The sequence below is a fragment of the Dermochelys coriacea genome, chromosome 4 (genome assembly GCF_009764565.3).
Source record: "Dermochelys coriacea isolate rDerCor1 chromosome 4, rDerCor1.pri.v4, whole genome shotgun sequence".
In the NCBI taxonomy this organism is placed as follows: Eukaryota; Metazoa; Chordata; order Testudines; family Dermochelyidae; genus Dermochelys; species Dermochelys coriacea.
This window is the reverse complement of record NC_050071.1, coordinates 78,369,651-78,396,178: the sequence shown is the minus strand read 5'-3', so window position 1 is coordinate 78,396,178 and position 26,528 is coordinate 78,369,651.

Here is a 26,528-nt window from a genome sequence, read left to right as displayed (position 1 = left end):
GTAATTTACAGAGGCCAGAGCCTATAGTGTTGAGCTGAAAATCTAGGAGAAATGCTGGTACTTCTGTGTCATAATGAGACATTATTCCCACCTAGCTTGTATCTACAGTCTACAAGTCACCTGCCCTTCCAAATATATTCTCCAGGTTGAAGTGAACCTCCCTGTTTCCTGAAAAGACAAGAAATAGAGAGCAACTAGATTGACTAACCTATCCAAGTTTCCACTGCTGTGGTGAAACGCATTTCACCATACCTAACAAAGCTTGAACATTGAAGAAATGGAGGTTATTTTCCTGATATCCATGGAATACATTGTTGCCCTTCTCGACTTCATATTTCTTACTTTAAACTTAATAGTCTTACAATAAGCCTCATGTATCCTTGACTCAAGGGTTTGATTCTATTTTGTATTAATGTATATTACATTAACAATTTCCTCAATCACAAGGGAAGCAAAAAACAAAAACAAAACACCATTCCCCCAGTTCAGGAAATCATCTTATTGTCTATGCATAGGTACCTTTCCTAACAAGCAGAAAAAAGACTCAGCATTTCATAGAGCAACGACTATCTCCATCCAATATATGAAATAAGTAAGTAATTAAAAACAGATTTCATCAGATGAACTGAAAAGCAGAAGCTACTCTTACAAAATTGAGCCTCATTTTAAAAGCAAGGAGTTTTGTAATGCCAGATACAATTTAGAAAGGAGAAAGAGAGAGAAATTGGTTTGGAGACTCTGGGGAGTGCATTAAAATACTTTTATCTTAACCTCTCACATTCCAAACTGCATGTTTCAAATAGACGAATGCCCCTCCATCACACTCCAAAATAGTATTGAGAGATACTGCTAGGATTTAAGAATACTCCAGAAGAGAACTAGATCAGTGGTGGCACTTTTACTTACCAGTAAAGGCCATTTATTTGTTGGCAAGACCCTTGTCAGGATATATTCATGATCAGAGTTAAGTCAATGGGAATTTTGCCATTGATTCCAATGGACCCAGACTTTGGCCCTTCACAATAGAGACCACACCTCACGGAGTGGGCTGGCTTTTGTAAGGGAATTGGTCCAAGCCCCACTTATTATCTGCCCCCAGGTGATGGATTTGAATTTGGGCAGGTAGAAGGTCAAATCACCAGGATTACCTGATAGTAGTGGGCACAGGAAAGGGGTGCTGAAAAGAGGGAGCCTGTTCCTTCTGCAAGGAGAAGAAGAAAAAGCTGTAGGGAAACTCCTACAGTGGAGCAAGATGGCACTCAGGGTCAGAAAGGACAGGGGAAAGGACTCTCTACTCCAGCCAGATGGAGCAACCTGCAGTGAGAGGCAGGAAAAGAAGCCTAAAGAGGCTGGAGGAAATATACAGCAGCAGGGCCTGGGTTTTTGGGAAGAACTGTTATGCCTGGCTGGCCTGGCCAGAAGACACAGGGAGCTGGGGAAAAACTTGTGTTGGTTTATGCTGACATTTGAGCTGTGATATTGTATTAATAAACTAGACTCCAAGAAGGGTGTCAGTTGACTCACATGACAGCCTGGGTGCAATTATTGGCAAACCCAAGAGGGAAAGCCGAGGCAGCAGAAGGGTCTGACACTGAACTGGATAAAGCCCTATCACCCCCACACATCTAAAACCTTAGATAGAGAAACAGTATTACAAGCTAATTATGATTTATTTTGCCATCAACTACTAGCACTGAAACACTGGTATAAAGTCCTCTTATATTTGCTGACACATTAAACCTTTAAAAACAACTCGAAATTGGAGAGAATATTGCTTCCAGATGAAACTCTCCATGCTTGTTCTCAGGCCAGAGATAACTTTCTTCTGCGGGAAGACTAGGTTGGAGGAGTGTTTGGAAAGTTTCAGCAGAATTGCCCCTTGCCCTCTCCCCCACTTTTTAAGGAATGCAAAATATTTTACTAATTTAAAATTATATTTTAAGGTGATTTTTGATTACACTTCTCTCTGAAATGGCAGAAATAGTCAAAAGTCCAGGGGTATGATTTAAAAATCCTTACTGACAAGAGCAATAAATTATTGCTCACATAAGTAGCCTCACTGAACTCAAAAACTACCTAAATGAGTTAAGACTACACATGAGACTAAGGGTTTGCAGGTCAGCCCCTAGGACCTTCTGGTTGCTTTTATTTATTTATTTGTTCATTTGACTACAAAAACAACTAGTGTGTTAAAAACGTATAACTTTGCTGATGTGCTGTGATAACATTTGTTAGTGTTGGAATTTAACTACAGTGCAAAGAGATTGACCCTGGTCAGTCTAAGGTCAATGGAATCAGCTGTGGATCCTAATTTAAGTACCACAACTAGCAGCCATGGAGAAAGTTTTCAGTGTTGACATATTTCAGTGCAGAAACTTACTCTGTTTTGAAATTTCTATGATTCTAACCTCAGTAGGCTGGTTCCTTTCCTTGAAATGTTTATAAATCACAGCAAGAGCAAATTGTTGGGCTTCCAGATCCAGTGAACTCAAGACCTGTAGTTCAAGACACTGACAGGTTCCTCTGGTGAAGCTTGTAAGCCTCTTAAACTTATAGCTTCACAGGGCATGGAAGGTAAGGATGAAGTCAAGGAAGCTGAGAGGAGTAAATGGTTTTCCTAAGTAATTTAACTAACCTAAACAGTCTTTATACTTTCTTCCAAGTCATTTTCTATTTTCATCTTAGTAAGGGTTTGGTGTAGGCATGGTTTTTTGTTTGCTTTTATTTTAATCTTACATGAATATTCCAACAAGGAACTTTAGTTTTGTGTTGTAGGTTGGTTTGTTGTTGTTTTTTTTTAATGAGAAATTCCACATGATTGATTGAGGTTGCTATGGAAAATATATTTTTGAGCACTAGTGTAAGGTTTATTTGTTTATGATCGACATTTTGTTAAATCACCATCTTGGATTCATACAAGTTGTTATGTGAACTCCATTTTGAGTGTCCTTCTTGTTGAAATATTGGCACCTTTTTCCCCAAACAGCAGGAAGAAAGGACAGGAAAAGGACACATGACTAGACAGTATAAATAGTTAGTGCGCCCAGCACAGGATGCTGTCTGTGAGAGGTAGTCTGTGTCCCGTTTATTTGCATGCGCATCATGAGTCAAGATCCATCGCTGTTACTTACCTGGAAGACCATATCCTATATCCATATCCATATTCCTCCTGTGTCCCACAAGAGTGCAGTTCAAGGTCTGGATTCAACTGGTAGCCTGACAGATCTAAGACATGTCCAGCTGTCTGTTCATCTCCATCTATGCACCGGAAATCATCTACCTATAAGTAAAGTTCTGTCAGTAAACCCATAGTTTCTTAAGGGTTTATAGTGGAATCTTGGTTTCTTTGCCTGTGAGAACAAACCTACGTGCTCTTTTAACTGTTTCCTGTCAATAAACCCCTTTTTGCTTTTGCATCTTAACATTGAGTTGGTATTGCTTACCTGCGACCAAAGTGATGGAGATACTATTCCTGAGTCCAGAACGCAGCATTTCATTCAGTTTACTTTCCCCCGAACACTGGGGTTGACTGCCACAAGGCTTGGTGCATATACTGTTCATTTTCTTAATTTTCATTTAAGATGCAGGTTTGTTTTAATTAACATTGCTAATGCTCCCAAATGTCAACAGCATGGAAAACTGAGGGGTTTTTACAAAAAAAAATTGCTTGAAATCTGTACAAATGAGGTTGCTTTTCAGTTTGGTGACATTTAACACTTATTATTTAAACATGCTTCCTTCCTACTCCACAGGGTGATTCAAATGGTAGAAATAATAGATGTCTGTGTAAGCTGGTTGCTTGGATCCCAACATTTTTGTGTTACAGTGAAGGTGGTTATGCAGCAATGCTTTTTACTAGAATTCAGTCTAACTGGAAGTCACTATGAATTAGTTTATATCAAGTGGGCTGAGATGCTGTGCACTTTCTGGTAGTATTATAAGTAGAAAGAGATCTTAAAGGGACATTACAGCACTTGGACCTAAGGAATATACACTTATTTTCCCACTGAGTTTACAGCCTTCCATTCCTATATGGGTAGGAGTTGGGTGAGTGCAAAAAGCAAAACAAAAAATTTTGCAGGAGGAGAGACAAGTTAGGGTAATTTGCTAACTGTGGAAAGGAAGGTCTCCTGAGAGGTACCAGCTGGACAAAGCCCAACTGCTGCTTCCACCTATTTTAAATACTGTGTACATAACAGAAAAGCACATGCACTTGTTACTCTACAAATGCACATGACGTTAGGCCTTGATCATGCAAATATTTATGCATTTGCTTAAATTTAAACATGTGAGTGGTTTTTGCAGAAGTGTTTGCAGAATTGGAGCCTATTTATTATAACAAAAAACTTCCACTAAGTGCTCAATATGCAAATTTCAAACAGTCATAACTTTGTTAAATCAGTACCAAATTTCCTTCACACTTAAAGAAGCAAGCCCTTCTCACTGAGGGCTATTTATAAGCAAGGTTTCAAGCTTTGAACTGTAGCCATTTTTTAGTTATTCCAATTAAAAAACTGTGCTGCAAAATAAAATAATCATAATCAAACATGAATACTTTACTTAAAGCCTATTAGAAAATTTGAATACAGGGATAAGCTCTGCCACAAAATGTGTCAACATCTGGGCAGAAATAGAGTAAATATTCTGTACTAACAACACTACCCAGTTTTTGGAGATGGAGTGAATAACAGCTTTCCTAATTGAAACTACAGGAGGAATTTAGTCAGGCAGAATGTAATTACTCACACTGGAATTTGGCCCAGAATCTAGATTTAACACTCCTTTGAAAAGTGGATAGAATCTTCAATGGCAAGTAAGGACCTCAGTTTTACATCTCATCCAAAGGTGGCATTTCCAATGATACACAATCAAGCTTTGATGTTGTATACTAATTCACTAGCACTACTTCCTGTTGCACCTGGTGGAGTGTTTTGAAGGTGTCCTAGCCAAATACTGCTCAGACCAAACCCTCCAACCTAGCTTTTTCATTATTATTGTTATAAGCAGAGCCTATAATGACGTCAATATTTAAAGTTGCTGAACAATTTCCATTATAAATCCCTGCTTTTAATTTCTTATAACATTGTTGGTTATTAATCATATGGGCTGACATTCCCCCATACCTTCCCTTGCTTTCTGCCTCAGGCTGAATAATTTTGTAAAGTTTCAGCAAAAATGTTTCAGTTATTTCTGAGAATGAAATTAGAGAAAAATAGATTTTAGAAATGTTAAAAACAATTCCTATCATTCCTTTGAAGAGCTTCAGATCGTGCAAGGTTTGATGCAGCAACTTGAAATTCAGTGTGGAAGTGGTCCTGGTCAACAAGATTACTTTTGCTATCCCCATTTAAATACCTCCAGATTTGACCAAATTATAAGCCCCAGAAAATCATCATTTATACATACTCACGCCATCTGCACTGAGTACATTCCAACCCCATGGAACTCCTTATAACATGGTGACCACAAACAGCAAGTTCTCAGGAAGAGAGCCAGAACTCAGCAAGGGGGACATTGAACTAGCCACAGCAGTAGCTGCTTCTTCTTCTTTGCCGTAGGAGAAATCACGGGTGAGAGGAAGTGAGGGCAGGGAGTTGTAACTAAAATGTGCTGGTAGCCAGCATATACATTCTAGTTTTCTCTTTTCCATTGACTGGTGTTAAATCACAGACCTTAGCATTGAAGAGACAATAAGAGGCAACCAAACATCATTTTACAGACGAGATAACTGAAAGCTTGCACAGGTCATTTTTGGCAGAATTGGGGATAAAACCTAGGGGACAGATTCTATACACTGTGTCTCTCAGGAGGTGCAGCAAAGCAGATGCAGGCTGAAGGGGAAAAGGTAGTTTTCTGCATAAGCAGCTGATCTGCCTCTGCATACCCTGGAGTGGGGGATGGAATCTGGCCCCAGGTATCTAATATCCAGGCTAAAGCCTCATCTACTTAACCACAGTTTCTTGGAGAATGAGTATGCTAAATCTGTTTAAGGTACCTATTTTGTCCCCATTACCATTATATCTAAGCACTTCACAAATTTTAATGTACCTATCTTTATAGTATGCATGTGAGAAAGGGAAATACTCCTTATCCCAATTTTATGGATAGGACACTGAGTCATTGAGACTTGGCTGAAGTCACACAGAAAATTTCTGTCCGAAGATGGACTTTAACTTTTTTCTTCTGAGCCATAGATTAGCATCCTAACCACTGGATGAACCTTTCTCTCCACATCTATCTGCGTGGCTATACTGACTCCAATCACTAGACTCACTTCCCCACAGAACCAAAGAGAATTCAACATTCCTCTGCTGCCTATGAAATAGTTGTGTAAGTCACTACTAAAGTGTGTGACACATTTCTCTTTATTGGATGGATAATAGAGGATAACAGACTACTATTTCTACCAGTTATTATTCATTTTGGGTAAGTGTAGACATCTGTCCTGTAAATTTATAGCTTGGCTGGTGACCTCTGTAGAGGTTCTGTATGATGGCATATCTATTTTTTCAGTTTGTATTTTTTCTAAACTTGGGAACAAAAGCTAAGGTTGCACAGTCAAGCATTCAAAAATTAGGAAATGTCAGAATTAAAGTTGTCCATGAAACCTCAATTTGTCCTATGTGTGTATGTGTTATGTACAATCTTGAATGACATATCACAAATTGTTTGTTTTACAAGTCGCCTGCCTCATTCAGTGAACAGAATGAATAGTGAATGAATAAAGGATTTCAAGAAGAGAAAGGTTGTTCGCTTATGTTTGAGACACTGGACTGGAATACTGGACAGCTGGATTATATTCTTGCTTCTGTCCTAGCATTTCCTTGTGATGTAGGCAAGGTTATCATATTACATAGATACAAGGGGCTGAATGAAGGTTGCTTGGATATTAAATAGCTATATTATGGTTAGTGTGTTGTGACTGCTGCTTTTCATACTGATGAATGTGATGTCATTGGACTTGGTCTAACTGCAACTGTTAGTACATTTGAATTAATTCACCGGAGCTAATGTAGCCTAGCTCAAGTAGAGTGATCATTCTGCAAAACAACACTACCACCATGAAGAGTGATAGCATTAACATTTGAGCAATTATTGTAACTTGAGAAACTTCATCCCCACTAGATTACTAGCTAGAGCAGCAGCAGCAGCACGCGAGCTTTCTTTGAAGCTGTCTTGAGTTTCAAGCATAATTTAAAGGGAGTTAGGAATTTTTGTGCATGGATATGAGTCAGGTTAAGGGCAAAAGTCAAGTTATAGCTCAAGTGAACAATGCAATGCTGCTTTCATCTGTTAACTGTATCTAACCAATGGTGTCATCTTATTCTTAGGGCTTGTCTACACTGTTACTTTAATGTGGATTAAGATGGGGTGTAACTTCAAAGTGGAATAGCTATTCCTGATTAACTCCACATGTGAAAGAATTAATTCTAGAATAAGTGTGCCTTATTCCAAATAAACTAATTGGGAATAAGGGTGTGCTGGATCCTGTGTTGTTTTTATTTGCTAAATTCTTGGTATAGTTTCAGTATTTTGAATCCCAATCTATTTTTGGTTTCTCTTTTGGTGTAGTCCAAAATGCTTTGCTTAACTGCTCTTTTATTTGCTCAAGGTCTTTTATTTTTCTATTCCATTCTCCACCCTGCTTTCCAATAGTAGGGTTGGGAGACATCATTTTGCCAAATTTGAATGTTATTAAATATTACGTGCAAAATTAATCCCTGGCATAACTGTATATATTGGAGATGTGCCAGGGATTAAGTTGGCCAGGTGAGTTCAAACTTTGGCAATAGAAAGAACATATTAAGATTTGTGTTCACAGAACCTTGCAACTTCCTTAATTTCATTCTTTTTATTTTATAATGTTGAGGTAGCAGTTATATTGTGCCATACCATACATCGCCCACCGTATGTCTTTCAGGTACAACAATGGTAGTGTCCATACACATACTCATATGCATTTTCCATCCTTCTGCTCTCACAGTTCCTTGTCTTTCTGTCCCTATATTTACCTTTCCATTCTTTTCCCCAGTATCTTATACCCTTTATATTATCTTCCTGTCCACAGCAATAAGACTTCCAGGGTGTCACTGGAGCAGCCTACAATAAAGATAGATATGATGCAACTGTGTTGTCTGGGATGTTTTGAATGAGGGACAAAACTGTACCAAATGATCTTTCTCCACCTTCTTTAATGATAGTAGATTGGGACTTTGAATCCATAACCAACTGTTTTTAAAACTTTTGTGAATAGCATCCATTGTTTTGTCTGTCTTTCTGGATTTTTGCTATTTGTTTAGTCTCAGACTTTCCTATTGTTCTCAAAGGCAGTACATTGTTATAAATCAATCCATGTAGTCATGGGATTTCAAGAGTTTTGAAGTATGTTTTCAGAGTGATATCACTTACTGTATGTCTTTAAGCATACTGATTTGCTGTTTCTGTCATAACCTTTGGCTTCATTTTTAATGTTTACATTTAATTGAAGTAGCTAGAAAAGAATAAGTATTTTGTAACAGTTGCTAATAAGATGTACTTATGTATATAACAATCTTTGGGGAACAAAATAACTTCCTATTGAGCATTTTGCATAACAAATAATGGAACCCTAATGAGTACAGGAAAATATATATTTCTACTTTTTTTCTTGTAAACTAACCTTTAACAAGTAAAATGGCCCTAGGAAGCTAGAAGGGCTATGTTTTTTCCTTAGGTAAATACCAACACCAGCAGGTGGAATTAAATGGAATGTTTCTTCCTGCCCCACATTCATTTGATGCTAAAATTTCACCAGCTAGATATACTCATAAAATGGTAGCTTAAGCAGTCATAAAACTGTGGTTTTCAATCTCATCATAATCAATCAAATATGAACTCTTGCTTAGCTAGAAAAATCTGTGTGGATCTGAGAATAAATTACTAATCTTTCCCCTTCTGAGTCCCACAGTGTTATTTACAAAGCACATTAATTTATGCCAATGTTAATATAATTAGTTCATAATAAACTAAATTTACTAGGAAGACTTTTTGTGAATCTTAATGATGGAGAAAAATGGAAACTTGTGCTTGACCAATCATTTCTTTTTTAAAAGTTTACACTAAATTTGCATATAAAGTAAAGGTGCAGTAATATGGGTAAAACATCAAATGCTGTATATAGTAACAATTTCTGGTATATTTGCTGTCTTAATTCATTTCAAAGTCACTGCTGTGCACCAATTGAGTGTATACTATGAGTCTTCCCATTTCAAAGTTCAAAGGGCATCAAAGTATAGTAATTTGCAGTTTAGGATTAATCACTGCTATTTTTATTCTGTATAAAGAACTGGTGTCAAATTCTATAACCTTGATCTTACACTCAATGTCATATCAGTCTGCATTAAAGTACCATATGTCAATTTGCAATTTACACATTTAAATAATATACTAATTTAAAATATTGCCTCATTAGAATTATAAAGGAAAGTATGTTTCTTTGGCATGTTACTATTGAATAATAAAAAGCAACTGACAAGTTATTAGGAAGATTTTTGACAGCATTTTAATTAAAATTGGTTACTCGGTGAATTCAATAGATCATGTACCTAAATGCTACCTGAGCACTGCAGTTCAAATTTTATATTAAATCCAGCCAATTAATGCAAAAATGTAATATGCTATACAAAGGACAAAAATTGTCATTTGGTCAAAGTAGGCTAGATGTACAACAAAGTATTCTTCCAGCTAGCAAGCTCACAGTAAAGTAAATAAAAACTTACAGTATCTTAAGCTTCATCTTATGTGGTTTGTGTTGTTTGCCTGGTAAATTCCTTCTTCATACTGTGCCCAAATGTGTCCACTTAGTTCATGATGAACACAACATCAGGAGAAAAAGAATTTTCTATCATTGAGCTGACCAGAAATTTGTACTTTTGGAGCTCATGGATGTTCTTATACAAAAGGTAACATTCTAGACAGGAAGAGATTTTCTTGATTGAAAATGAGGAGAGTTCCATCAATAAGCTTTTAGTGAAAGTACCCCTCACTTCCAGAAAGTACCCAGGAGACAGAAAAATGATAATGTAGATTAACTAAATAGTTTTAAGGCTGGAACATAATGTTCCTGTGACAGACATATAAGATCTGCCCCAAAGTGTGCTGGGGTTTTGAGGTAATGAATTCAGTATGGACTTTAAACTGTCTCATAAAACTAATTTCATGTCTATATTGACTTGTGGGTTTTTTTTTTTAATTTAGCTTTTTGGATTGTTTTTCTTTTTAAAGAATGGCTCACAAGTATATTTGGTGGGTGAAGAAAACATTGCAGTGGACTGGATAGCAGATTTTCACTGACTATAGGGAATAAATGTTTAGCTACACAGCTAAGGCAGCTCCAGGCACCTGCAGCTGCCCCCGGAAAATACCCTGATGTGTTACTCTACAGCATGCAGCTGATTCCACAGGAAAGTTAATAAAGTCTCAGGCTCTTGAACTGCAGCCAACCTCAAGTGGCTATTTGTGTCGGCTTTAGGGTTGTTTTGTGCTACCAGAGCAGCACACGTCAGTCTTAACGCACTGGAGGTTGTGACTTTCAGGCTGTAATAACTTCCCAAGTATTGCCGCCCCAGGGTAGGCAGCAGGTAGGGGGATAAAGGTGATGTGTGATCTCATGCACATGGATCTTTGACCTTGTGAAGCTACCTTCACAAGATGTGGATATGAGGGGGGATGGTGGCATAGAGGTGTCTTATTCATTTTTCTGCACAGACAGGAGCAATTCTGTGTGTGGAGGGGATCTGAAAGGCTCTATAGAGCCCTTTTAAGTTCTTTGGGGCAGGAACCATGTTTACTTCTGCATATTATACAGCAATAAGCCTTCTCCTTGCAGTTCACAAAAATGTACCCAATAGTTGGAAACTTCTTGTCAAATGAATAAATCTCCCTGCACAGGAGGTGACATAGTTCAAAGCAGTGCAATTAAAAGGGGAAATTGTAAGGGCTTTTTACAATTTAAGAGAAATATGTCATTTCCATCTACATCTTCTCTACAAATATCTAAACTTGATTTTTTTATTCAAAAATTCAGTTTCAATCTCCCCCCAGATACTTTCTTAAATACTTTTGACAATTGCAGTACTTAACATGACTGACACCTCAAAGAAGCACATAAAAAACTGCTGACACATATAATAAAATATATTAATTACTGGTGTGTATATTTCATTATTTCAATTTTGAAATTAAACAGACAAAAATTTCCCTGGAAAACTCATATATGTATAATTAAAACTGCAGGTTTTATAATTAAATATTCTGTAAGAACTAAACTATAATTGTCCTATGAAGTTCAATGGCATCTTAACTGATCAAGATTGTCTAACAGTTGGCAAAGCAAATTATAAGTTAAACTGTAAACAAAATCAGAAAATATTTTAGTAACAACTAATAAAGAAATACATACCAATCACATATCTTAGCTGTCAGTTTTAAGTTGGTTACATATTTTTAACAATCATTCCCTTAAAGAAAAGCTATAAAGCCTGATTTTTTAAAGAAGCTGAGAGTTCAAGGCTCCCGGCAAGGTGAATGGGAGCTGGAGGTACTTAGCACTTATGAAAATCAGATCAGTGTTTTCCCCTTCTTCATATTAGAATTTGATATTTAAAAAAACCCTCTTCATATTTCAATCTCTTCATGGCTGCAAGACTTCAGAAAAGTCCTAGGAATGTACAGTAGAATCATAGAATATTAGGGTTGGAAGAGACCTCAGGAGGTCATCTAGTCCAATCCCCTGCTCAAAGCAGGACCAACACCCACTAAATCATACCAGCCAGGTCTTTGTCAAGCTGGGCCTTAAAAACCTCTAAGGATGGAGATTCTACCACCTCCCTAGGGAACTCATTCCAATGCTTCACCACCCTCCTAGTGAAATAGTTTTTCCTAATATCCAACCTAGACGTCCGCCATTGCAACTTGAGACCATTGCTTCTTGTTCTGTCATCTGCCATGAGTGAGAACAGCCTATCTCCATCGTCTTTGGAACCCTCTTCAGGTAGTTGAAGGCTGCTATCAAATTCCCCCTTACTCTTCTCTTCTGCAGACTAAATAACCCCAGTTCCCTCAGCCTCTCCTCGTAACTCATGTGCCGCAGCCCCCTAATAATTTTTGTTGCCCTCCACTGGACTCTCTCCAATTTGTCCACATCCGTTCTGTAGTGTGGGGCCCAAAACTGGATGCAGGTTTGGCCTCAACAGTGCCGAATACAGGGGAAAAATCACTTCCCTCAATCTGATGGCAATGCTTCCACTAATACCGCCCAATATGCCATTGGCCTTCTTGGCAATGAGGACACACTGCTGACTCATATCTAGCTTCTCGTCCACTAAAATCCCCAGGTCTTTTTTCTGCAGAACTGCTGCTTAGCCAGTCAGTCCCAGCCTGTAGCAGTTCATGGGATTCTTCCTTCCTAAGTGCAGGACTCTGCACTTGTCCTTGTTGAACGTCATTAGATTTCTTTTGGCCCAATCCTCCAATTTGTCTAGGTCACTCTGGACCCTATCCCCACCCTCCAGCGTATCTACCTCTATCCCCAGCTAAGTGTCATCTGCAAACGTGCTGACGATGCAATCAATCCCATCATGCAGATCACTGATAAAGACGCTTAACAAAACCTGCCCCAGGACTGACCCCTGGGGCACTCCACTTGATACCGGCTGCCAACTAGACATCGAGCCGTTGATCACTACCTGTTGAGCCCAACATTCTAGCCAGCTTTCTATCCACCTTACAGTCCATTCATCCAATCCATACTTTTTTAACTTGCTGGCAAGAATATTGTGGGAGACTGTATTAAAAGCTTTGCTAAAGTCAAGATATATCACATCCACCACTTTCCCCCTATCCGCAGAGCCAGCTATCTCATCATAGAAGGCAATCAGGTTGGTCAGGCATATTTATATGTATTTTTTTAGAATCATAAGAACAACCTAGAAGAGTGAAGTTCCCCATGTATCCGGAAAACAACATGAGTACTGCCCTTACAAATCTCTCCCCTTTCCCTTTTCCCTTATGTATCTCAAACCAGAACTGCAAAAATTTTCTGCAGGAGAAAGGCTAATTTTCATGACCCTTTGAGCTTTTTTGACTGCTCACAAGGGTTCCATTCACATTCTGCTATGATGCGGAGAGTTTTTGTGTTGTGGAAAGCTATAGACAAGGGACTGGAATTTGACTTCAATCCATTTCACATCTGATCACTAACGGACAGCCCAGTTTCAATAGAACTAAAATACTTTGTGAGGCATCAGTGAGGAGTGTGCCTGTGTTTAGTTAAGAATGTGAATTTCTTGGGACACAGATTGTGGCCTTGGAGAAGTCCCATTTGTGCTGTTTCAGCAGTGCAAAAAGGCTTGTAAAACTGGTCTAACATTTTGGCTGGAATCCTGAGGTGTCATAGAGCAAGTGTGGTTAACTCCAAACCCCATCATGTGCCCTCCAGAGCATGTTGAGGGCATGGTCATTAAAAGGGGAAAAGATCAGAGCACTGCTAGCAACCCCTAGCTGCCATAACAATCCCTTGGGGTTAGTGCAGCCAGACATGAATTAGACTTCCTTATGTCAGGGACTGGATTGATTGAGTTCTCCTGGTGAAGGAGGAGTGATTAGGTGACCCTTGGCGTAAGTTTTTTGTCTGTAGTGTGTGTGTTTGTGTTTGTGGTGTGCTTGCTGCTTGACTGAAATAGACCATGTGAGTCTGTGTGTTTGGGGGATCATGTGCTGAGCCTAGCAGCCTGCAAAGCAAGGTTGAGAGCATGTTAATGAAGCTTTGATCCCTAAGCCCTTTAGGACCCATCAACCCTTAACCAGGGGTGGGGCTACTTAGGAAGACCAGAGCTTTAAAAAGCCCACTCCTAAGCAACCAGAGGAGCTAGCAAACAGAAGCAGCTAACAGGGGAGTTTTACAAGGCAATTTAGAGGGAGAATGGTGTGCTAATACACTTAGCATTCTTTAAACTTTTTTTAACTTAAGGCCAAAACCACACCCTGAGAAAATGAAAACTTCAACAAAGGAACAAGCTGCAGAAGTAAAAAGACAATGCAAGCAGAAGTCCAACAACAGAGTGGGAGCTATGCAGTTTATTGCACTTAATGCAGCAAGTAGGATTATCTGCCCTCTGGGCAAGTGGCATAATGTCACAATATAACTTCCCCCCCACCATGAAGACTCCTGGGTAAGCAGTTTAGCATTGCATGTTGCTAGCACTTGTATATGTGGTAAAATGTATTGTGGGAAGGGTTGCAGGTGTAAGTCTGGAGTGAAAGGTTCCTTTGAAGGTTAGAAGAGGCCATAGAGGGAGGAAAGGAGAAGGGAATGGGTTAACTCGACGTTCCAGCTAGGTCCAAAGATAAGACGCTGACTCCAGACCAAGGCCACAGCACACAACCAACTCTCAGCTGCCTGCCAAGAAAGATGGGGGCCTGGATTACAACCCTGACCAGCCATGGGAAAGGAGGATTCAGATGAACAAAACTGCAGGGGCAGTGAAAACTAGTGAGACAGTGAAGGCCAGTGAGGGGGAAAACCACAGTGTTACATCCCTAAAGCCAGTGTGTTTTGGGAAAGCTGAGGAAGCCATGGAAAGCCGGTTTGGACTGGTACAAAGAGTACGGGGGACAGAGGTCCCTAAACGGAAGGCTCCCCATAGACCCCAGGACTTAAAACCCTCCCGAGATCTGAAACAAATCGGAGATCAACAGCGGACCCTGGATGGCCTGTGCACAGGACAGAACTCTCGTACACCCTCCCCGCTCTTTTTCTGACATTACACTCAGGCTTGGCCAGCCTTGGGTTGTGCATGTCTGAGTATGAAAATGGGTTAGAACTTGGGGCACTAAAGTTTTCTTTCTTCCCCTGAGTGATGTGGGGAGCCCCAGCACTCACCACTGTTATTTTATTAATGAAACTTTAAAACTTAGTCACTTGGTGTGCTCCTTCTTCCCCTAATGATTCTGTGGCCTCAGCCTGATCACCGGACACCTCAGGCAGGATGGTAACATAAATCTGTCACAATATGTATACATTCAGTGCAAGGAGTTCCTGACCCTCGGAAACTGTGTACATGCTTTGGAGACCAAAGTGGCTGAACTGGAGGAGCTAAGGGAGACAGAGAGGTACATAGATGAGACTTTCCAGGACACAGTAGAACTGTCTGACAGCCTCTGTGCTCTCTCAGGAAAGGCTAACATCCAACTGGAATAGAGGGAAATGATCCCATTGTTGGGACCCTCCTTCCAGATGATGTTGTGGTATCTTCCCACACTGAGGATACCTCTCTGGGGGAGGGAACTCCAGTTATTAGGAAGAGACAAGTATAATTAATGGGTAATTCAATCTTTAGAAACATAGATAGCTGGGTTTTCAATGACTGGGAAAACTGCTTGATGACTTGCCTGCCTAGTGCAATGGTTGCAGATCTCTCGAGACATCTAGATAGACTTATGTGTAGTGCTGGGGAGGAGGTCGCTGTATTAAAAGGCAAGTGTTTAAATATTATCATGGTATCATTCAATACCATGGAATGGCAGATAGCTAAAAAGTGACAAGTTTTTCAAGTTCTTATATACCAATGCTAGAAGTCTAAATAATAAGATGGATGAAGTAGAGTGCCTCATATTAAATGAGGATATTGATATTATAGGCATCACAGAAACTTGGTGGAATGAGGATAATCAATGGGACACAGTAATACCAGAGGGTACAAAATATATCAGAAGGACAGAACAGGTCATGCTGGTGGGGGAGTGGCACTATATGTGAAAGAAAGCGTATAATCAAATGAAGTAAAAATCTTAAATAAACCAAACTGTACCATAGAATCTCCATGGATAGTAATGCCATGCTTGAATAACAAGAATATAGCAGTAGGGATATACTACCAACCATCTGACCAGAATGGTGATAGTGACTGTGAAATGTTCAGGGAAATGAGAGAGGCTACAAAAATTAAAAAAAACTCAACAATGATGTGTTTCACAGTTGTAGCCGTGTTAGTCTGTATCGGCAAAGACAACAAGGAGTTCTTGTGGCACTTTAGAGACTAACAAATTTATTTGGGCATAAGTCTTCGTCTGCTAAAACACACTTAATCAGATGTGGGGATTTCAACGATCCCCATTTTGACTGCATGTATGTCACCTCAGGATGGGCTGTAGAGATAAAGTTTCTTGACACCTAATCTGACTACTTCTTGGAGCAGCTTGTCATGGAACCCATCGGTATTCACAGCTGAGGATGTGAGGGAGATTCCCAAACCTGAGCCATTTTTTTGAAGTGACAAATCTGAGGAACTGTCCTAGATTGAGGTTTCATTAGAGGAGGTTTTGGAACAAATTGATAAATTAAACAGTAATAAATCACCAGGACCAGATTGTATTCACCCAAGAGTTCTGAATGAACTCAAATGTGAAATTGCAGCACTAACTACTAACTGTGGTTTGTAGCCTATCATTTAAATCAGCTTCTGTACCAAATGACTGAATTTTTAAAAAGGGCTCCATATGTGATCCTGACTTCAATATTGGGCAAACTGGCTGAAAATATAGTAAAGAACAGAATTGTCAGACACATAGATGAACATAATTTAGTGGGGAAGAGTCAACACAGTTTTTGTAAAGGGAAATCATGCCTCACCAATCTACTAGAGTTCTTATGTTTTTGTGTTCTTATCAGCTGGCTCCAGGACCGAAGAAGAAAGAGCTGCTTTCTCATATCCTCAGGCACTGAATCAAAAAGTTGGCTGGACATGAAGAAAGGGGCAAATGTCTTCTCTGTTCAGTGCATCTCTGAGAAAACTGTTGCTGCTCAACAAACAAAAATAAATAAAGAACCAGAAGTATCCAGGAAACCTGCTTCTCCAATGTACCAAAACAAACTAGGATCACACTTCGTATTATAATGATTTAAATTCTGTCTTGATAAATGAATTAGCAGGGTACAACCACCATCTTGCAATATTAAAGGTCTTCCCATTCAAAGAACATTGCTGTAAAGCATAGGTGACAACTCCATGGGTACTCCAGAGCTGAAGTGCCCACCAAAAAAAAAAAATGGCATGCTCAGCAATAGGTGGCAGAAGCACATGCATGGCGCACAATGAAACTAGAAGGCACAAAGGACCTGCTGGCAAAAACAAAAGTCAGCACCTCTGCTGTAAAGGGTTGCTGTAGCATCACTTCTTTTCTGGCACGGGTATTGTCAAAGAATACCTGACCTAAATGGTATCAGGATTACTGAAGAAAACTGAGAAGCAACTATGAGGACAACACAAAAAGAAACAAGATTTCTATGCTTCCTTGGAAAAAATGCATCCGATGAAGTGAGCTGTAGCTCATGAAAGCTTATGCTCAAATAAATTTGTTAGTCTCTAAGGTGCCACAAGTTCTCCTTTTCTTCTTGGAAATATTAGTAATCAAAGTCTCCAGATGCACTGTAACATCAAGGCAAAAAAACTGGAGATACAGATTGTTAAAGACTTTTGAAAAGCATCAGAGGGTAACTCAGATCCACATTTGGCTTTATCAGCTAATAATGCAGCACCATTAGAATGTGGATTGTCTCCTGCAGAACTATTAATGGTAACTACAAAATGTTTACAGGAGGATTTTTTTGCATCAATAAAGAGCAATACAACAATGAGGTCTTGCATACAAATGGAAGTGCAAAAAAACATTTTAAGAGAACAAACCATCTAGTTTAATTGGTAAAGAATATAGCAAGTATAAAGAGACTTTAAATCTGAAACAAAAGGGCTATAATTCTAAAGCAAGCTATAACTCCACTTATATTATGTTATAATTGAGAATTGACACATTTCCATAAGAAATAGATTCTTGGAACAGGAAACTTCTTTCTTGAAAGAGATTCCATAACAGTGTGCTGTGGCATAATCCACCAATGAGTTTTGCAGGTCATTCAAACAAGTGTCCATGTAACACCAATAGACCCCAGTCATCGAAGGGCAGAACTGAACCTGGGACCTCTGAAACTTAGTACATGAGTCTCTCCTGTATCAGCTAAAAGCCATATGACTATTAGCTAAGGCTGCCGAGAAAACTCATTAATCTTTCTCTAAGTAGTCTCTGTGCCACTACATGGGACAGAGCACCACACCCAGGTGGTGTGTGGGTTACATCCGCACATCACAATGTGTTCTATGTAAGCCACTGTTTTACAGAAAAAGGAGATGTTGTATTTTACCTTATCAAATGTTTGACCAGAGAAATCACCCCTCTGGAACCTGGGGTGCTGCTTCTCATTATATTGTTGCAGGTATCTCTGCTTCTTAGCTGGTGGCTACACTTTTGGTGTCCAGCAGTGCCCTTCCTGCACTGAAATGCTAAAATTAAGAAGTTGAGAAAACTCAACAGATGATTTACAGATGATTACTTTATTTTAATCTTAACTTTTTCATGAAAAATAATTGACTAAAATATTTTTGCTGAAAATGTTTTGGTCAAAATTCTCAAGGTTTTTTAAATTTTTTTTCATAACAAAAAAGCAAAAATCAAATAGAATGTTAGTGTTGGAAGGGAACTCAGGAGATCATCTTAAACAACCCCCAGCTCAAAGCAGGACCAATCCCAATATTTGCCCCAGATCTCTAAATGGCCCCATCAAGGATTGAACACACAACCCTGGGTTTAACATGCCAATGCTCAAACCACTGAGCCCTCCCCTGCATACATACACTTGGTTAAGAAAGTAACAAATTTGGGATATTTAGCCCCTCCTGCTTTTTCCCCCTATTACCAGTGGGGCAGGGAAGAGAAAAATGTGTACCATCCCCCCCCCCCAAAAACCCAAAATGTATTCAGTTTTTGAGAAAGGTTTTACTAGCACTCATCATAGATGACCTGCATAATCCACTCCTGGCTTCTCCTCACAAGTAATGAAGCCATTCAAAAGTATGCTAATTGAACTTTATATTGCACCATACCATGATGTATCTGTTTATAGAATGAAATAGATATTATGGACCATATGAAGATGCTAACAAGTCAAATCTATGCAGTGCATATACACTGACAAGAGACAATGTAATACATGTAAAATACCAAGTTATGACAAAGAAAAAAAGAAACATGTGGATTAAAATCAATAAAATATAGATTTTTTTTGCTACAGGAAGCATATTACCTAGAAATTCAATTTCAGATTTTGTATTTCAGTCAAGAAAAAAAAAATCTTTGCTTTAAATAGGATTTAAATCTCTCTCTTGCTAGTAATGTAGAGTTTCTCCACCTTCCACTTATTCATTTATAACAGAACTAGTCTTTACAATCACCTTTTCCTTATGGTTTTCTACTGCTGATACTAGAGGTGAAATTCTGCTCTTGGTTTTCAGAGCCTCATGAGGATGGGTTAGGTAAGGGATTGCATGTTAGTGGCTTAGCAGATAGTCCCTGAACAACATGGTTATTGCAGTCTGCAGAGCTACTTACTACAGTATCTAAAGGAATTAACATGCTTTTCCCAAGCCCCTGCTGGTGGATGTTGGTAGTCACACAGGTGGCCATCAGTTTAGCCATGCCCCCTACACAACCAAGTAATGCTGCCAGACGTGTGCAAGACAGGGAGGAGTGAGGGATGTGAATGGGGTTGGGAATCAGGAGACGCTGAGTTCTAATCCAATAGTCTAATACCACAGACTATGTGCCATTTGGGGAGTTACTTTGCCTTTCTGAGTTACTGTATCCATAAAACTGGATTAGTAATACTTACTTTCTTACCTCCCAAGAGTGTTTGTAAAGTTAATGGCTGTACAATGCCTTGAATATTTAATAGTTACCTATCATAAGGTAGGCTTGCACCCAGCTATAGTGTGCTCCATCTACCCAGGCTTCTTTCCCTCAGTGCACAAGCACAAGACACGTCTGAATTATGCTTTGTAGCCAGTATTTTTTCTTACTATAAACAGATAAATAGTTTGATATATGGAATAATTCTCCAGGAATCTTCATCTAGAACTTATGGTACTCATCCACTCACAAATTTATTTACCTACTTGACAGGCAATTCACATCTTTAATGGAAACTGATTATTGTTTGATTTTTTTCATTATTATGTCAATTGTGCTTTGGAACCACCTATGTTGCACAATAAATACATTAGTGATTTGAGCATCTGGTTTCTGTCATTTGTTCTACTCAGTAGGCAAGAGCAGTGATATATGTCATACATAATCACACACAAATTGAATGATCAGAAATATATTGATACCAACAGCTGAGAACATACTTTAAAACACTGACACTGTGATGACTGTAACTAGGAGCTGATTTAAAGATTCAGAAAATAATCTCAAAGAATTCGTAACTGAGTGCTAAATCCATATAGGGAATTAGGCTCTAACTGCCAACGTCTAAAGTCCAAAAGTCAGATCCTCAAACTCCCTGCTCAGCTGCCTGCCTAAACCTGTAGGCATCAAAATTTCCTAGGCATGAATGTTTCCAGGGGTAAGGTTCTCTAGATCAGTGCTACTCAAAGTGGTGGTCCGCGGACTGGTGCCGGTCTGCGAGCCATCGGCTGCTGGTCTGCGTGCACATTGGGGGAAAAAATTGCCGGTCCTCCACATCAGATAGCTTGAGAAGCACTGCTCTAGATGCCTAAATTTCTGCCAGTTGATGGCTTTGCATATGTGCCACTACTGATCTACAGTGCCTAAGTCCCAGTGTAACAGTGTTTCTTGCCTTAAGGCTCTGGGATTTAGTTTATTGCTGGGGAAAATTTTCATTTTTTTTTCAAACAAAATTTGAGTTTCTGAAATGGAAAATTATTTGATGAACCACAGAAGTTAGAGATGGGAAAGGCCTATGTAGGTCATCCAATCCATTTCCACATTGATGTAGGATTGTTCCCTACAAAACATTTTTTAGCATATTGTCCTGTCTGATTTTAAAATGTCCAAACAATGAAGCTTCCACCACTTGGGAACATGATGGATCAGAGCATGCGTCTATCTAGTCCAACAATCTGTTTCAGACAGCACCCTGGACCAAAAGCTATAGAGAAAGGTGGAAGAAACCTTCGAGTAAGTAGACAGGTAAGTAACTAGAGGTGTCAGGGAATGAATTGCTCCAAAGGAAAAGTAAATTAAATTTATTGCTATCATTGATAAAGTGATAAGGGGCATCTTAATCTCCCCTCCATCCTCTGCACTGGCACAGGTCTGTTTTCATATCTGATTGGCTCTCCACTATAGAAACTTTGAAAATAGCAATCCTGACAGGTCTAGGATCTATAGTGCATATATTTATTTATTTATTTGAATTTTTCACTGTTATTTCCTGCTTGTGCTTCTTAGCCTTCTGCTGTGCCTACTATTATTGTACTCACTCATGTTTGCAGTTCTTTCCAATTTAATATCATCTGTGAATTTTTGCTCTTTGATTACATTTTAAATAATTAATGTATATGCTAAATAAGACTAGATTTAATATTGAACCTATCATAACCAGGGAAGTATTCAAGCACCTATTCTTTATTTATTATCTAAGTGCTAAAATTTCTGTTACTATTTTTGTCTAATTTAAGAAAATCTGTGGCAGTATAACATTGCACAGATGCTATCTAAATACCTACATTTAAGATATAGAGATATTGCTGCTTTGCTTCCGGATTCTTAAAAAAAACCCCTGCTTCTGGTTGCTTAATTGAACTAGTAATTACTCTTGAACATGTGGGTTGGTTGTTTTCTGCTTGAAATAATTACTCAATGAAGCCTTCACCAGGGCTATCAGCAGGAAGCAAACAATTGGTGTATTGGTAAGAGTTTATAAAGCATTTGTGTGTTTTGCCCGATGGAGGAACAGATGGGTGTATAATGCACACAAAAACTGGCTACATGATTTCAGGTCTCAACCAGCAGCCACAGCTGAAATGCACAAGAATCAGTTGTAACCATTCCACAGCTGCCAGCTTCCAAGAAGTTTGACTAAGTGATCTAAAGACAAATTCTTAAAGCACATACTCTGATTTTATCCAAGTTTTCCTCTCCAAAATGTGAGCAAAGGGGGCTTATTCTTGCAAAGGAGTTTTATAACAATCATCAACATTCGCTGAGTTATATTTGTAACTCCCCAAAGAATAATGGGAAACTAGTTCCCCAAATCAGAGTTTTGTCAGGCTCATTCATGGGCTTAGTTATTGTTTTGTTCTTTCAATATTTGTACTTTTTTGATACCTGTTCTCTGTTTACATAATTGCTGTCTTTTAACTTATGTAAGGCAGGTGACATTCTTGTATGACTTTTTTCCATAGTTTAGCATTGCTGTACATATTCAAATATCTAATCCTGTCTATGGTACTTCTAAAATGTTAATGGTTTTATACCCTGTTGTAGTGCATATTTTCCAATTAGAATGTTGCAATTTCTGATTCCTGTCATATGTGTCAATTTTTACCACATGTGCAATATTATGTCTCCTTCCCCATATATCTGACATTTCAGTCTCACCATGTTAATGATAGAATCACAAGTTGTATATGTAGAGTCAGAATGTGCTTTGGTTTGCTGGAAGACATTGCTGTATTAATTTGGGGTTCAGACTTCAAGCTAGCAATATGAAATACCATGAATGTTACCTAAGGGCATGTCTACACTGCATCACATTTCAGAGTAATGGGGTGCAAATAGCAAAGTGCTGTGTTACAAATAGCAAATAGCAAAGAGCTGTGTTGTAACTTGCTGTGGGTGCAAACATAATGGTCACAAGATCACACTAATGTACTCTTATTTGAAGAGAGCCACAGTAGTTCATACTCATGACCTTTAAGTTTGTGCCTTCAGTATCCACACAGGCAAGTCACAACACATACCCCATTCTCACCAATTAGCCCAAACTGTGGGACATCGTAGACATGCCTTAAGTCAAAGTGATTACTGGAGAGAAAAAATATAGTAGATAAATAGTCTTGATCCTGTGATTAGCACAGTGTAGCAATTTACAACATTAGCACAACTCCAAGCTAATAAGAGGTTCCATTAGTTCATATTTTGGCCTCTAGATTATAGTAGGGTTGTTTTTGTTTTTTTTAAAAGAGGACATACAACTTCTGATGAAAAGGGATGTGTTTTTCAGAAGTTCTGAAGAGATCAAGTGAATAGACACCATTTACAATCCTTTTCAAATGCAGAACAAATCTTTTTGTCTGTAGCAGGGAACTAATACACAGAAACTTGAAGGAATGTCAGGGAACAAACAGAAGGTGAACCAGAAGGATGTTCCATGCAGAAAACATGGGGCCTTAGAGTCACCACATTCATCTGGAGAAACACTTTGAACAAGCACATCAGGACTAATGAGAGTTTTAGTGAGATTCTGTTTGAATTTGCAAGGCATTAGGTAGAGTTTAGGGTTTGTGCTACAACTGCAGCTTTAAAAGCAAACTAGGAAAATATATTTGCAGGAGTAATTAATTTAGAAAGCATTTTGACAGAATGGAAGACAAAACAGAGAATGAACAATCCTAAATTTAAAAAATAAAGGTTGGGGCCTTGAACAAATAAACAGATCTCTGGGAAGCTTGCTAAAAGACAATATACTACTAAATTACTATAAGGTAGAGAACAGAGTGAATGCTAAAGAAAGGATTTGCAAATATTTGCTTTAATTTGTAAAGGAATTTGCTTTGGTCCATCTCATATATTTTTTATGTTTGCTTTCCAGGATCTATTCCATATTCCAAGAGATTAAGATCCATTAATGTTAATTGAAAACAAGTTTCCAAGTCACATGTATGAGTATGTATAGAAACAGAATTCGCTATAAGTAAGTATTCCTGATAGCATGCTTACTTAATTTGGGGCGGGAGGGGGGGACAATATTATTTGCTTTGTCTGAACAATCACAATGGGACAACAGAGTTCATATTTTGAGTATTGAATGCTTCAAAGAGTTATTTATGATCAATCCACCTACATAAATATGAAAAATCTGATAAATTAAAAGAAATTATAATCTGCTGTCAGATATTCCACAAGTAGAAGGCGAGGCTAAATTTTTCAGAAATTATTCAGTGTGAACTATTTACTCATCAATGGCAGAAAGTTAAAAAAAAATCAAATCAAGGCAAGAATTTTAAAATGATTTGGCTGTATCTGGTCATAGAGGAAGATGCTTCATAGCTTCATAGTACTGGTTGTTGCTAAACACACCAGAAGGAAGCTTTTGATTGATGCAATACTTTTGATACTGAGATGATGATACTGGGCCATTCAGTCCCACTCAGCTCCCTTGGTGCCACTCAGGTAACGCAAAGTGAGAAGAGATTGCTTGTCACTTCCTTACCAGTGTAGGAAAGTTATCAGCAGGTGTAAAGTCAGTGGACCTGGAAGTTCCATCACTATAGCTTTAAGTGTGTGTGTGTGTGTGTGGGGGTGACGGTGCCCCCCATAAGGCTTTATGGAAATATGCTTTTATATATATATATAACGTAACTGGAATATGTTTTATGCTACATATGCCATGTAACATATCTCTGTAGAGGTTCTGATCTACTGAATTTATTAATCCTATTTGCACGCATGTATCATTTTTGTATTTGAAGTTATGAATATTGGCTCTATACTTGTCTGATTCTAAGTAGGTTTTAGTGAAGCAGTTAGTCAGCTTCCTGAGAAAAGATTATCCTCAGTATCCAATCAACAAGCCCTTAAGCCAACAATGAACTTGGAGACACCAATCCACATCTGGGCTTTCCCAGGAAGGTGGCTTGGCTGGCAAGGAACTCAGTCATGCATGGACATGTGACTTCCCTAGGTGATGCCAAAACTCCATTTTGTAGCTGGACTTTGCATAGGAGAGAGGAGGAGGTCTCCACCCACAAGAGAAAGTCTATTTAAACCCCTGGGAGACCCCTCCATTTTGTCTTCAGCTGGCTAAAGAGAGAGCCTCTTCACCACCTGAAAGAAACTGGAACAAAGGACAGTAACTACAGGGGGTGTGAGTGACTGCTGAACCGAGACTAGAAGGAGATTAATCCGTAAAAGAGAGTTTACTGGAACTAGTGAGATTTTTATCTGTATTCAGTTTTATTACCGTACTAGACATAGACTTGCGTGTTTTATTTTATATTTTATATTTTCTTGATAAGTAGTATATAAAAGTATTTAACAATAACGTATGGGGAAAACTGTGTCTTTAAACATTTTATCTTGTAGTATTAGAACATTCTCTGATATTTTCATAATTTTTTTTATACCAGTATAGACTTATATACTATCAGGTCACATACTAAGAACTGTTAAAAGGAATACAAATTCAAATTATGATAGCTGTATTCTCCTAAATGAATTCTGTACTATGAAAAATGCAGTCTGAGCAGTTTGTATGAAATAACCAACTTGGAATTAGAGTTAGAAATACACAGAAACTTCCAGACAAAATTGCATTTCCTTTCACTCCTTTTACCCCAAAAAGAAACAGGAAGACCTTGTCCTCAAACCTGTCTGATTGACTGCTGTTGAATGCTAGCAATCAGCTGTGGGATTTGACAGAGTGAAAGTGATATATCAACTCAACACTATGTTTTAAAACCCTGACAGAGTGATTCTGAAATCCTTCTCTTTAGTGGATCTGTGTAAAAACCAAATTTGATTAAGAAATTTATCTGTTCCTCACATAAAACTGTCAAAGGTTTACTAGTTGAACTGAGATTTGTATACATCCGCAGAAGTGATATTTCTATACTATATTTACCTTCATCTAGGATGAACACTAGGGGCTTATGCATTTTGATTCAGATTCTTTCACCTTCAAAACCTGTTGTTTCTGGTAACTGTGTCGAAGCATCAGGTGATCAGTATCACCCACAGTTTCTGAGGCAGGTCTAAAAGGCAAAATACTCCTGTTACTATTCTTGCATAATCTTCTGTATTCAGCTAGCTCTGATATTCATCATATTATTTCTACAAGAGTTCTAAGCCTGCAAATCTCCAAATGAAGTACTGTGCTAAGTAATTGTAATAGGAAAATTCCCTTTATGTCTTTAGATACCACTGATCAAGAATTTAATAGCTTTCATAAATACTGCTTTAAGAAGCATTATCAGCCATTTTTAAAAGGATTTACAATCTTGGGCAACTTCTGAAATGAATTAGAGGATTTTTTTTAGATTAAATGCTATGGGCAACTTTAAAAGACATATATTCTTTTTTTATTACTCTTTGCAAAATTTAAACGTTATTGGAAGGACATGATGTTTAGATGTAATATGCATCAATCAATTGTTGAAAATGAAAAAAAATCGTTTTTAAATAGGATTACTAGCCTTAACAGTTTGTCTCTTTTGAGCTCTGAATTGTTTTTGTTTTGTTTTTGTTTGTTTGTTTTTTAAGTGCCTGAGACTTGGGGCAGAAATTTCATGGCTTAGCCTAAGAGATAGTCTGGTCTTCACTCTAAGGCTGTCAAAAGTGATACTCCCTATAAAATATTATATATTAGTACTTAGAAACCACATAAAACATATGAAATAACCTTAGCATCAGTA